Source organism: Anser anser (assembly GCF_964211835.1).
Source record: "Anser anser genome assembly, chromosome: 3".
Taxonomy (NCBI): Eukaryota; Metazoa; Chordata; class Aves; order Anseriformes; family Anatidae; genus Anser; species Anser anser.
Window position 1 is genome coordinate 115,741,312 of NC_139722.1, and position 14,160 is coordinate 115,755,471.

The following is a 14,160-nucleotide window of genomic DNA, read 5'->3' on the forward strand; positions in this document are numbered from 1 at the left end:
AGAGCTGCCACAAACTTCCAGTAGCAAAAGCAAGGGAATTGTTGACACTGACAGGGAATTAGGGGTTCCCAGCAAAGGAAAAAGGAAAACAAATCTAGGAAAGTGATCCTGCCTCACATTCACCACCCAGAAACACTTTGCTCTCACGATGCTTGTAAAACTTGCTTCTAGAGTGCCTGAAAGCTTTAGGAAAACCACTGCTACATAGGACACAGCTACGCAAGAGTTAGATAAAACTTAAAAGCCAAGTAAGGCAGCAGCAGATCTTTTTTTCCATGAAAGCTTCAGCTTATTTGCAGAGCATCGATACCTAGGTAGAAAGGAACTAGAAAATCATTTGCATTTTATTTGGTGTTCAGTTTTACTTTCTAAACCAAATTAATTCTCTCTTAAGTTAATTATTCTCTCAAATGCCAAGTCCCTTTAAGACCACTGGAAGAAAGTTACCAGGTTTTCAAGCTACAGTGTGTTTCTAAATGACACTACATGTTCCTCCATCTCCTCATATTTCTTGGTAACCTAGAATTTTATTTTCAAAGTGAAGAAGCAGACAAACTTCCAGGCACGTGGAGGAGGCTTCAGACATGTTTTTGTTATTTTTCCTCTCTTCCTGTGAGTCTTGTCCATGGCACAATCTGCTGAATTCGTTTTACAGGGATATTTTAGTGTTTCTTCTCTCACACGATTTTAATGTATTTAATCTGACAAACTTAGATCTAAAATATGCACAGATCCATTTTTCTGAACTGTTTTGAAGTCTTAGCGCTCCTGCTTTACAAACTCTCTCTGAAATCAATTACACCTGATAAGCATACTTCTAAAGTATATTTGAAGAAAATCTCTCTCAAATTGAATATTTCCTATCCTTTGTAAGTGGGCATACAATGGAAGGCAGGGGTACAGAAAATGAGGAGTTCAAAGAAGCTTCCTAAAAGGAGAACTTTGCTTATGGAGCACTAGCATCGACCAAAAATGGAGATGATTCCTGAGAAAATAGCATCATCACATTGGTGATAAATAATAAAGGGAGTTTTCTTATTGCCACTGGTGGCAACAGAACTGTGCAGGAGAGCACAAGAACTTGTATCTTAAGCTAGGACCTTTCTTGCCATGCAGACCTGTTGCTGAATGACATGCTGTGAGTATGCACGAACCATGGCATGCCCATTTGGGTTAAACCTCATTAAAAATAAATTATATATATATATACATATATATATAAAGCTTTAACATTTAATACTTCAATGTAGCATTTTTTGACATTTACTAAGAAGAGTCACTTTTCCCATGGAGGCTTACAAATGAAGTTTAGAAATTTTAAGCAACGCAACCATCACGAACACCGATTTTTGTCTGTGACACCACTGCCCCAGCACCCTGTACCACATCCCACACCACCCCACGCAGATTCCCCCCGCTATCAGCAGACTGAGAGCACTCTCTCATGGCTGGCCACTAACTGATTTGTTTCATGACATAGCACGTAAATGGGTTGAGATCAAAACCTTAAATCACAAGACTGAAAGTGTGTGCAACCCCCAAATTTCATGGTTAACTGCGCGTAACTGAAGCAGTACGTCGGCGCTACCTGGAAACTAATGTATGTTTATTCTTCAAAAATTGACAAAGGAAAAAATAACACCTTCAAGAGTACTTGTACAGCACTTCTGAACTCAAGATGAAATTCACACCTGTGCAATAAACCAGTGCAGCCTCTAACCCCATGCAAATGAGAGCTTAAATGGAACTGGATGGTGCCTAGGTCTTTGCAATATCTCTAAATGTGACAAACTGGCTCTGCAATCCAGTTCACAAATAAGTTAGTTTACATTTTTCCCCCTACATTTATAACTTGTCAACCAGCAGAAGAAATAAACTATGTTTCAGCACACACACATTCAAATGTTGAATTTATTTCTCTCTTCAGAATCTCTGTCTGGCACTGCTGCCCCAACCATCCTGCGAGGAGTGGCTGCAGGACACTGAACTCACCTTTCCCAGGAGCCAGCTCCCAGGTGTCTAACTGCACCGGGGCACTTTGGGGAGATTGTGCTAACTGCAGATGGGGAAAGCCGTCCTAACTGTCTATACCTCTGGGTCTTCAACAGGGAAGTCTGTTATTCAAGTTCCTTTCTCAGTACATTAACACCTCTGCTTAAAACCAATTAATATTGAAGGAAAGTCTTCAAGTAAACCAAAAGTAAGATTAAACACCATCATACATGTGGTGCTGAAAAAAAAATATTATGATTTAATCATCAGAAGTGTGGCATGGTGGATAAGGCCCTAGGACTGAAAGAATTTAGATTCACTCCCTGTGCTGTCACAGACCTTAGCCGTGACCTCTGGCAAGTCATTAAATTGCCTTGTCCTCAATTTCCCCCTCTGAAACAGGGACAGATGTGGCTCCATCTGTACCAAGGGATGTGCAGCCATGCGGCCACTGCCACTTCATGCAACACAGCAACGTAAGTCACTGCAGCAGGTACTATGGAGGAGGTGCAATTCCTATTACAGGTCATGGAAGAGGTGTACTTGTTCCTCTTCCCTCTCTGTAAACCAGTTCCCCCGTAAAAACAGAGATCCTCATCTGTCTTTTCTCCAAATCTTTGTCCAATATGCCAATTTACTTTTTCAGGTCAGGAGTTTTTCCTTATCATGTACTAGCAAAATGAGCTTTATAATAAACCTAACTTTGGTTATCCCATCTCTTGCCTTTACATCCACTAAAATGGCTCAATGAAAGGCACCTCCAAAAGGAGGTCCTGGCACCCTGTTGCTCAGAATCAGCTTCAGCCTCCTCCTATCAGCTTCATGTTACAGGAGATTAAAATCAGGTGGGTATGGCCCCAAGGCTCAGAAGCCAGTCTCTTTCAGTCTCTCTGATCAGCTGCTTCTGGAGGCAAAAGACAGTGGCACACATCACACCTTGGCTCTTAAGCAAGCTGCCGTTTCCACAAAGGCTGCCAATTCTGAATGACAACACACAAATAGGCAAATGGTGACCTTGTAAATGGACCTCTTTTCAAATACAGAATGGCCTGAACAAAGCCTGTATAAGAAGAGGCTACAGCATCACTTATTTGTGTTTGTTTTGACCTGTGGATCCATAAGAATGGCTGCATGGGGAAAATAAGCAAGATAAATTGTTCAGTAATTGTCTCGGTACAAGACACATGCGACCACAAAGGAGGAAATAAAGAACAGAGAATTTTGAATCTTTTATCTAGCTGAAAACTGACCTTCCTTAGCTTGCAACTGCCTGTAGGAGTCCCAGGACAGGTTGTTCTGACATTCTTTTAACATCGTTTCATCAGCACAGCCAAAACTAATCACAAGAATATTACCCGATGACAGGTGCATTTATTCTGTCAATTAAATCAGATGGTTAAATCGAAATGTGCCCCAAATCTCTCTTGTTTGCATTATCCATATTGGCATTTCTTGGCTGTGGTTCATTGCTGGCTGGAAGTCATCCAGCCCCTGCAGAGTCACTTTGCAATACTGTGCCAGCAAGTTTCCATGCTCTGCAGCAGTGGTTACAATGAGACCAGCGTGGTCCTATAGGACTGACCTGAAATGTTGTTTCACACACACAAAAAAAATCCCTCTTAATGAAGGAAACTTAGATCAATGGTTTTGAAATGGGGAAGGATATATCACTTCCCAACAAACCACCAGTGGTGCGCGCAAACAAAACCAGAAGGAATAGAGACTTAACACTACCAAAAGACTACTATGTAAGAATACGAAATAATCTGATCTCATTGTAAGACATTTTTAAAAAAGATTTTCTGTTGGGAGTAAAAAGAAGGCATTGCCTGTAATCCACTACAACCTTTTTTTTTTTTTAAAAAAAAAAAAAAAGTTTGAGAAAAGCAATATACATTAAAGCCTAACCATAACAGAGGACAAGAAGAAATGAAGAGCCATCTCCTGTTACCTAATTGCCCAGGAAGTCTCTAAGCTAAGGGTGAGTTAACATAAAATATTTGCTACAATGGCAGTTGCAATGGAGCACACTAAGGATGATGCCATGTTTTTCATTTTGGTTTTGTGGTGTACATGCCAACATATTTCAGCCAAGATTTCTCTTCCCTGCAGTAGTGGTGGCTTTGCAGTACCAAAAAATTAGACCTTTTTTCCCCGTATTATATTTATGATGTTAATACTTTGTAGAGTGCTCAACTCTCCCATTTATGAAGGGAGTTTTTGTCCCTTTTGTCACCGAGGAGAAATGCACCCTAGCAGGGTGTTCAGTCTGGAGGCAATGTTACATTGGCAGAAGGACAGATTGACACAGTTTGCAGTTTCAGCTCCCTAGGAGACACCCATCTAATCCCGATCTCTTTCGCAGCCTCCAGCCCCATCCTATGCTACCGCGTCCTTCCCACTTCAGAAGAATCCCTCGCTGCCAGCTCTTCTGTAAAAGATGCAGAACATTGCTGCGTCCAGTTACCCGTGAAAAGACGGGTCAAACCCCCAAACTATAGCTGGGATACATGGAAGGATAAGTACATGTAAGTACTGTTTTGTTACATATTCTCTTACCCTTTGCTTGCTGGCCTGAAACATTTCCTTTGCTGTCTGATTTTGCAGACATTTACACACTTGTCTTGCTAGTGGTTTTACCCATGGACAGGTCTCTTCAGGAGTTTCCACACAGTCAGGTAAATATCTTTTACTTCTAGGTTTTAAAAACTCATTAGTGTCTTCAACTGAAAAATAGCAGGCTTAATCCTGCAATCAAGAGCATCTGTACAATTCACAAAAAAGCTGATGTGAGTTCTGAATAACACAGAATACAGTCCTATAAAACATCTGTGAAAAGTACAGGCATATTTTTCCTTTCAGTGTATGGTACCTATCTAGGCACTAATGAGTTCTGGACAACATGCTAGTCAGCAATCTTTCAAAGCATTACATTTCTAAGTCATTTGCAAGGATTTAGTTGCTCATTTCCCACTGGCTTTAGAAGGGACAGCGTGGCTAAATCCACAAAAACACTACGAAACTTAAAAAAAATTCTACTTACCTTAAAGTTCAGTGGTTCAGTGTTGTGCTTAGGGACTATAAACCAGGAAACAGTTTATTCTTTAAGTGTCCTGTCCATCCAGAAGACTAATAACGTAATGCCATACTTTTGTGTACATGCAGCCACCACCCCAGATCTGGCTGCCTGTGTTTGAAGCCAGCACTGATATTCTGCGGCTGTGTAACTTTGGATCAGGCCACTGTAAAAAGAGCTGCGAGAAGCCTTTCCAGGGCCTCCTTCCCTTTGCTATATTTATAGGAGCTGCATTTGTGGTCAGGATCTTGTCCTCAGTCTTCATCTGAGCTATGCCACATGTGCCTGGCCATGAACTTTGAGGTTCACAATGACCCAGATCCTGAACTTGCATTCCTGGCTTGACCTCAGACTGACCACTTTGCTGTGGACATCTCTGGTGATCTGGACTATTGCTAACCCTGCTTACCATCACTAGACATGAGTTTTTCCCGTCACTGAACCTAATCTTGCCTTACACTGGTACTACGATCCGTCAGTGACGCCCATCATTCTTGCTGCCACCCTCAGCTCCTGGCTCACCTTTCCTTATGGAGAAAAGGGAGCAGCCACCCACCATTGCTGCTCCCTGCACAGAATAAACACAGCATGCATTCTTGCCTTTAAAAGAAAAGCAGTTAATGTGAAGTCACCTCCTTTCCAAAAGTACCAGAGTGCCACAGGGTGTCATTCACAGCAGCACGTCTCTGAACGCGATGACAGCACAGGGGAGCAAACAGGTCTGATGTTAGATCAACAGAAGCATAACTGTGAAATCCTGGTACTTTTTATTGCAGTTGTCCTAAAATAAAGTAAAAATGTATAATTAACCATTTACAATTAATCGCCTCTTACAAGAAACACCATAGCAAGGCTCTAATTAGAGTATACTATTATCTAAAAATTAGTTCATGACCCATTTTCTGATTATTGATGCAGTTTCACATATCTAAGCAAGTAATAAGCTATTAAATATCATGTATCTAGTTATTATTATTGAAAGATATGGATTAATGAAAATTATGTGTTGATTCTTTCAGTTTAAGGCCTCAAAGTCAATTCTTAAATCTGTCCTAAGTCCAACAGGATGCAAGTACAAGGATTTCCATGCCAGCATCGAGTTGTAAGATGATGGCTTTAAAGTCGCAAGCACACATTGTTTATAAACAAGAGAAAGCTGTGTACAGCAACAGGATTCTGTACTAAGGGTGACACAGCTTATCTTGTCACTGTTGTTCCCACCACCTCTTTTTTTTTTTTTTTTGAAGAATGCACTATTACAATTAATCACCCATGGTAATTTTAAAGCTTAACCAATGGACTCATTTAAAAAAAAAAAAGTTTTAAAGTTGTCTTTTCCTGCAGCTTCCCACAGCATAATAAAAATGTGAATCTTAAAACTGAAATATTTTCTCCATTTTTAACCAGGTTCACCAGTCATATATTTCCTTTCTTTATATATGTAGATTTCAGTGAGGTATCCTGATATAATATTCAAGCCCTCCCCTCAAACAACTCACACTTGAATTCTATTTATTTTCATGTCATACTAATATAAAAAACAATGGGAAATCACATGGCTTTTTAGCTAAAATATTAAGGTTTGCTGCCAAAAGACCTTAACAAAGAGTTGGTGTAAAAGTACTATTCTCATGCAAGGCCATGCAAAAGAGGCAGTAAAAATCCGTAAGAATAACTAGAAAACAAGTAAAGGACAAGTCAGAGCATAATTACCCTTTGCTTTCATTATATAAAACCACAGCTTTCCTGAGATACCTCCTAAAATACCTATCATTTAAAGAAATATTATAATATGCATTATGTAATATATATTATGTAATATATGTTAGAGGAATAAATGCCTATCTGTTAGATTGCACATTGTATTAAAAAACACACCATACACACAATGTTTTTCTCCCGTGTTCCACATCCTTCCGATTTACCAATAAAGCTAATGCCCATTTAGGGGAATATGTTGTGGGACGACAGTACAGCAATATTAAGTAAGGCAACCATATGTTTCCTCCTTTTGCCATACTGTTTGTGACTGCCCCTGACTCTTGGTGGATTTGATCCCTCATCAGTTTGCCTGGTGCTGATGGAATGCCTTTTGCAGGTGTTTTGTTGATATAATGCACAACACAGATTTCAGAAAGCTGAGCTCCCTTGTGCCTATACCAGCATTAGCTCCTTGTTTTCCCTTATGACACAGCCTGTAGAGGTCTGCTCTAGGTTCTTACTTTACAAAATTATCTTAAATATCATCATAAGAGTGAATGTCTGTACTGCAAATAGCTGAAAGAAGGATATTCAGATCCACTTTTTTTTTTTTCTTTTTTTTTTAAGGGTAATCAGTGAAAGCCAGGTGATGATATCACATACAGGAAAGATTTTTTTCAGCAAGATTCCCCATCTTAAATGCTAACAGAGGACTACCCAACCAAATAGCAAGCCTTTAAGCATAGCTAGATTCAAATCTTCATTTAAAGCTACCATTCCATTTTCCATTAAAAAAATTTTTGTCCAACTTGAAGAGCAGCAATAAGGTACAAGTTTACATAAAGCAGAGTGGTGTTTCAGCTAAAAGCTGGCACAAACCTAGCCCACCACCAGAAACGATACTGTCCTGGGGAGATTTTGTGTTTTGCCATGGTTTTGGACAACCCCTCCACTCTGTGCTCATTCTCTCTGCAGACTGAAGTGTACGTGCACCGTGTCTCAAGGAAGTAATCAACAAGAGGGAAAAAATAAAAACAACACAAGTGGAGAAATTCTAAGTTTATATTTTTATGTTAATGTGCTGATAAGAAAAGGGCCTCATTTGAGAAGTCGTAAAAAAAAAAAAGCATTAGCAGATCTCCAAGTTAGAGCACAGAAGCTTTCTATGCAGATGGAGGATTTAAAAGAAGTAAAATGATAACCACATAGTCGAGAGACTAGAAAAGAGACCTTGATGTTTGATAGTTGTAATAACCTGCAGAGTGCTCTAATGGCTCAGGGATCAGGTGCAGAACTACAGCAATAACAAGAGCTGAATAATTATCTCAGCCATATCTGTATAACCACAGTCCCAGAGTATGAACTATATAAGGAGGCTTCTGCTGCCTCTCCAAGATTTCCTGAAATGTTAAATCACTGAATTGGGAGCACTTCCAGCATTAGTACTGCCCAGTTAGAAAGAAATAAAGCCCAGAATCCTCCAGTGGCAGTTCTAATGTCTTTGTTAATTATGAATTATGGGTAAACATGCAGACTCACAGAGGTCACGGCTGTCAGCAACAATACTTTTCAAGAAGGATTTTTATGAGGGTCTTTTTCATTTTGCCATAATGTCCTTTATATATACATAAAACGCACCACGAATACAAAAAATAGGATTTGTTTTTAGGGAAGACGTAATTATTTTTCACTTGTTTCCTACCCTCTGCACCATCGTGCACCCGCTGCCAGTACGACCCAGTTGATAACTATAAGCTCCTCTGTGAATAACAACAGCTGCGCAATTCCAGGGACCAGGCAGGAAGAGTCACTGGGGCTGGGGTTAGGTTAATGATCAGACACTCTGTTAACAAGAAAGTGGTGTTTTTTGCAGTGAACGGCCAGTCAGGATCCCATCAGCGGTAGTCACCTTTCACATAGCGTAGAGAAACAAAAGCTGCATACAGTATGCTTGATTAACCTCACTTAAATGGCAATGCTGATCTCAAATCTGTCCCCGGAGTGTATATAAACAGGATTAAAATTATATTATGTGTGGATCCTACCCAACAAAAGCAACTGGCACAAAATCATTTTAATTAGGTACTAGAGGCTGTAACTCATTCAACTTTGGCAATATTCCTTCTCTGTCCCATCGAAGAACTTTTGGGACTCGATGCAAGTTGCAGAAGGAATAGAGCAGATTTGGAGACAACACTGACCAACGTAATGCCAGGTCACTGGTTGGTTCATAAGACATCTACATGGAACTCAGAGGATAACATTCAAAATAGCCACATGAAATTCTGCATAGAGGGTACAATCCTACTGTTTTCAAAAGGAGAAACCTGTAACAAATTCCCTTTGCAATGGAGGTTTTGGATAAGTAAAATTCAAAAGATTCAAGTCCAGTTTAAGAAACATTACTGCTAGGTGAGTTGCAGAAGCCACAAGAACCTCAACAACATATGATTTCAGCCCCATTTTGAGCCTGTGAAAATAAAATTATGCAGGACATCTTTTCAGGACCACAGTTTTTAAGGAAAGGCAAAAGGAGAACTTTCTTCTGGCTCTGGATGCATTTTCCCCATCTTACGGGGAGAACATTACAGTAAGATAGGTGACACAAACTTTTCATAGTTCTTCTGGATCGAAATAAGCAATTCTGACAAACCCTTGTGAGTAGCATCCAACAGATACAACCCAGTAATGCTGCCATGGTTTGCATTTGTCTGTGCTCGCTCTTGGGTTCCAAGAGCGTTACGTCTTAAACGTAACCTTTCAGAAGATGCAGGTTTTATTTTGTTTTGTTGTGTTTTTATTTTTTTCTCCAAATAATTACAAACATTATAGAAAAAAAAGGAACAAGATCCTGAAAATTAAGTTGGAAACTTGAACATTTTTCACAGCACTGTTGGTGGCCAATAGCATTTAGTTCTCTAGATTATTGCCGTCTTGAACGAACAGATCTCACCTGTGAGCCCTATCTGCAAATACAGGTTAGACATTTCTTAGTGGCTAATTCATACAAACTCACATCCTGTGACAGAAATCTAACCTTGGCCCATGTGGCCTGCATTAGAAAATCATGGTCAACATTATTCTGCCTTTGTTAGAGGCAAACCTTGTTTTCCACAAAAACAAAAGAAAGCAAACATTAGCATCAACCTCTCTAATTTGAAAGAAATCTGGCAAAGAAAAGGAGGAGGTAACTACAAAGCCTCTGCACTTAGTTGGAAGCAACAACAATTGCAGAAAACAAACTAAAAAAGAAGAGAGGGTGAAATCCTTATCCCGTTCCTTGGCACAACTATAAAACCATGTAATCTGCAATATATTCCATAGGGGGCACATTGGCAACATGGGAAAGTCGTAAGTAGAAAAACTATTTTCCATACCAAAGTATCACTAGCAGGTAAGAAAACTGACCATTATGTTACATAATAAAGATAAGTCATGTGTACTTGAATAGTTAACAGATGGACTAATTAGAGGCTGAATTATTTGTGGTATAAATGATAGCTGGTGAAATCAAGGTTACCAAGGGAAATGGACTTGACTTTGCAAAAAACAGAGGCTATTTGCAGGGCTAAGGCAAATTGCCTCTCAAAAGAAAGGGTTAACAAGCAATGAAAGAACAGAAGTGCATCTAATTAAAAGGCATACCAAGGCATGCAGAGAGACTACAAGGGTAAGCAAATGGCAGAGACCAAATTTGTGTGCAATACATGAAGAGGCAAGTGTGGAATAACATATAGATAACCTGGACGAAGGGCAAGGTGTCAGGCAGGTAAAATAAGCTTCTATCTTAAAAAGGTGCATTGTTCTTGGAAAAAAAAATGGTACAAATAGATATATACAAGCACGTGTAGAGAAAAAACGTGCAGAGGACAGGAGGTATCTGAGGGGATCTTTGAACAGGAATAGTGTGCAATGACTTGGCTTGAGACAAAATATATGGATAAAAGCAATTTTTGGGAGAGAAGTTAAACTATTTTCAATGAGATGCCATTGATTAGCTTGAATGATGACCTTTAGAAATCACCTCTTCCTTTCCTCCCCCCACTTTGTCAGTATTAAAAAGCCTATTGGAAAGATAACATCGCTATAGAGGTAGGTATCATTGTTTAACCCCCAAAATAAAAGAGGGCCTAAAACGCAAAACACATGAGGTAGCCAAGAACAGACCTACACTGAAACCATCACTGTCTGGGCTCAGGTAGCACAGACAACATTACGAATGAAAAGGAAATACCTACAATTGTTACACTTGCAAACCATTTTGTAGCTGTAGCTCTGGGTCAGCACTTGTCAACAGATGGTAGAAGCCACATAGGAAAGGTAAGAAAAAACACTATTGTGTACAGCACTGCCCAGGCTTCAGAAATTAGCATGAAATTAAAAGATACTAATCAAAGGAGATCTCAGCTAGGAAGGACCTTCTTTTAGTGGGTGCACAAAAGCACTTCAAAGTAGCAGAAACAAAGCAACAAGAGTGTAAAATCAGTCAAGTGCTATCTATTTCTATAACAAAATTTATCAAGCCCAGATGAGAAGCACAAAATGACACAACCTTACAGAAAGCCTGAGAGAGTAACTCCAGATGACTGGGCAAAAGGAAAAAAAAAAAAAAAAGTCACAGCACCTCCAAGAATACATATAAAGCTATATATACACACACGGGTGCGTATTGAGACGATGAAGATGAAAATGCTACATATAAAGAATTCTTGCACAAAGCAGACCATGCCATAATAGTCCACAGCAGGAGGGCAGAAACCTTCGGCATAATCCACGGTGCCCATTTGGGCACGGAGAAAGCAAGAAAACAGCCTAAGGTGCTTCATTTTTGTCAGGCTCAGTGACGCTACAGAAGGTCAAGGGTAAAGTCCAAATTCTATTATAAAGTAAAGGGCTAAACTACAGGCAAGACTTCTCCAGGTATGAAATGGTGTAATAAAATAATAAATAATAAGCCAAACCCACTGGAATCACATCACAGCCCTCTGGTTTCAGATCTAAGACTGGCACATTTTTATTTCAGTTTAGAGAAAAAGGTCATCCCCTGTTAATGGACTCATTTCCATGAAGTCTGGTCTAACACACCACCGACATTAACGGTGTCTTTTCATTGACCAAAATAGGCTTTCAAACAGCATCTTCTGCATTTCTAATTGAGCTGCCGGATGACACTGTAGCAGCAGTGTAATAACACTTTATAAATCATATTTGCTTGGAATAGGATTCCTTATGGGTTAATATCTTCTAAATAGGCCATGACTGCTCTCATTTCTAGGTTGCATATGACATCTAATCCTCTAGCACCGTGTTATTTAGGAGCACTGGCTCAGAGACTTCTTGGAGTCCTCAAATGAAATAAATAAATAAAAGCCTTGTGCTGGAGTTTGGTGATGTTGTTGACCCAGAAAAATCTAGTGGAACTGAAGCAGTTGTGGAAAGTTCTAGAAGTACTTAGAAAAGTTATAAATGTAATTCTAAACAAAGCAGCAAACTATTCCCTTACACATTCCCTTTCTTACCCCCATACCCAGCAAAGACAAAGCTTTGCAAGGAACGTGTTGGATACATCTACTCTGCCTGTGGCAGAATAAACGTCAGCTGAGCCTGTTTCTTGGCAGAGACCCTGATCTCAGATACGGCCCCAGAGCTGTTGATCTGTCTCATGTAACCAACTGTGCAAATAGTTAATTTTTTCCAGCTGACAATTTTAAAAAAAGCACACACACAAAACCCACAACACCAACACAACAATACTAGTGGCTTGGATCAACCCAAGAATAGTTTTTACAGCAAAACAATTATCATTTCACACTCTAAGAAGGAAATTAGATTTGTTTCAAAATGAAAGTATTTTGTTTCAAAATGTAGAAATGAAACAACCATTTCTAGCTTGTGTGAAAAAAAACTCATTGAATCTGAACTGAATTCACAAATAATTTTGGCTCTTCAGCTTCACACAATAAACCTCTTGCCTGATTACTGCAATTCTTAATTAGGAGCGAAGCTGTACTCACCGAACAAGGGCAAGCATATACATCATGGATGTTAACACCCTGAAACACATGCTGAGCACACTTCTTTATGCGCTGACTCCAACCCCGTAAACTTAGTGTATATGGAAGTCTTCATCCTGGGAGAGGCCAACTGCAGTGCCTGAGTCTGGCCTTCACCACCAGAGAAAACATCTAGCCTGCAAGCAGAGGTGCCACACCGTGGTATCCTGCAGTCCTGCTCCCCAAACTGCCCAGTTTGGGAACTAGCTGCAGCACAGCACAGTTCTTCTTCCTGCCATGCATCTGCATTCCCATCTCAGGAGAACTGAAGCATGAAGGAAGCAAGGTCACTCCCAGTGTAAAATTAGGGTGCAACTGAGAAGAGCATCTCCATCTGACATTACTTACTTTTTTGGAGAACAGCGAGAATAAGGGTGAGGCATGAGTACAAAAGTATCACAGCAGCAGGTCCTCAGCTATGGGACTCACTCTGCCAAGGAGAAGAATGAACAGGGAGTAACTACTTTAAAAACCTAAATGCCCACATATCTAGATTTATTTTTTTAACCAAGTAATTCAAATGCATACACATGCACACAAGTTCAAGTCAAATATTCACAAATACAGAGAAATACACACATGAAAAAGGTTTACTCAAGCAGGATGAAAAGGAAGATGTGGATGAGAGGGGGAAAAAAAGTGTTATTCCCATTTGGAATACTTGGAAATCAGGGCTGGGATAAGACCACCACAGTTAGATGCTGATCCTTCAAAGGGCTCCAAAATCAATGGGGGTCCTCAAGTGCTTGAAGTTTATCATACGCTGAAATGAGGTTTAAGACTGGAAGTGGACCTTTCTGCAGCGATGACCCGAGCCCCTCCAGCTGGGCCACATTTGTGCCACGGCAGCCAGACCAGAGATCTTGCAGAGCCACAGTCATGAGCTCCCTGCCTGCACGCCACAATGCTACGTGGGGCAGGAGGCAGCCACAAGCGCTGTCAGCTCAGCAGGAGGGTGCCCGCTCAGCGCAATGTTCTTATTGTCTTCTCCCGCTCCCATTTCTTCTTCCTTGTTTCTCATTTTTGCTTTATCCCTTTTTTGTTTTTGTTGCTTGAATGTACTTCTAGAGTCCCTTGCCATGGCAACACCTGCAGGTGAAGGCAGAGCTCATCATCCACAAGCTTTGCCAGTGCTGAAGAGGTAACTAATCACTCCACAAGTAGAGAAGTGCTATCTCCAAGATACCCATGAACAATTTGCAAACGTGGGTGTCCCTGAAGCACCCGCTTCTCACAGGTGTTTCTCTTGCTTCTGCAAACGTCAGTAAAAGCACTTTTTCCCCTGTTTGCATCTCATCACGTACCTTGCCTGTGCTACTTCACACAGAGCTGTAAACT

At 40.2% G+C, this 14,160-nt stretch overlaps 1 long non-coding RNA gene across 6 annotated transcripts in view; it reads right to left on the reverse strand.

Moving 5' to 3' along the window:
* LOC310897017 overlaps positions 1 to 14,160 on the reverse strand; it is a 102,170-nt gene that overhangs the window by 22,252 nt on the left and 65,758 nt on the right. For all 6 annotated transcript variants that reach the window (XR_014581985.1, XR_014581986.1, XR_014581987.1 and 3 more), the window contains 2 exons: positions 13,171 to 13,252; positions 1 to 5,849 (listed from right to left, as the gene is read on the reverse strand). The exon at positions 1 to 5,849 is cut by the window's left edge and continues 22,252 nt beyond it. This is a non-coding gene — a long non-coding RNA (uncharacterized lncRNA). The remainder of the gene's footprint in view (positions 5,850 to 13,170; positions 13,253 to 14,160) is intronic.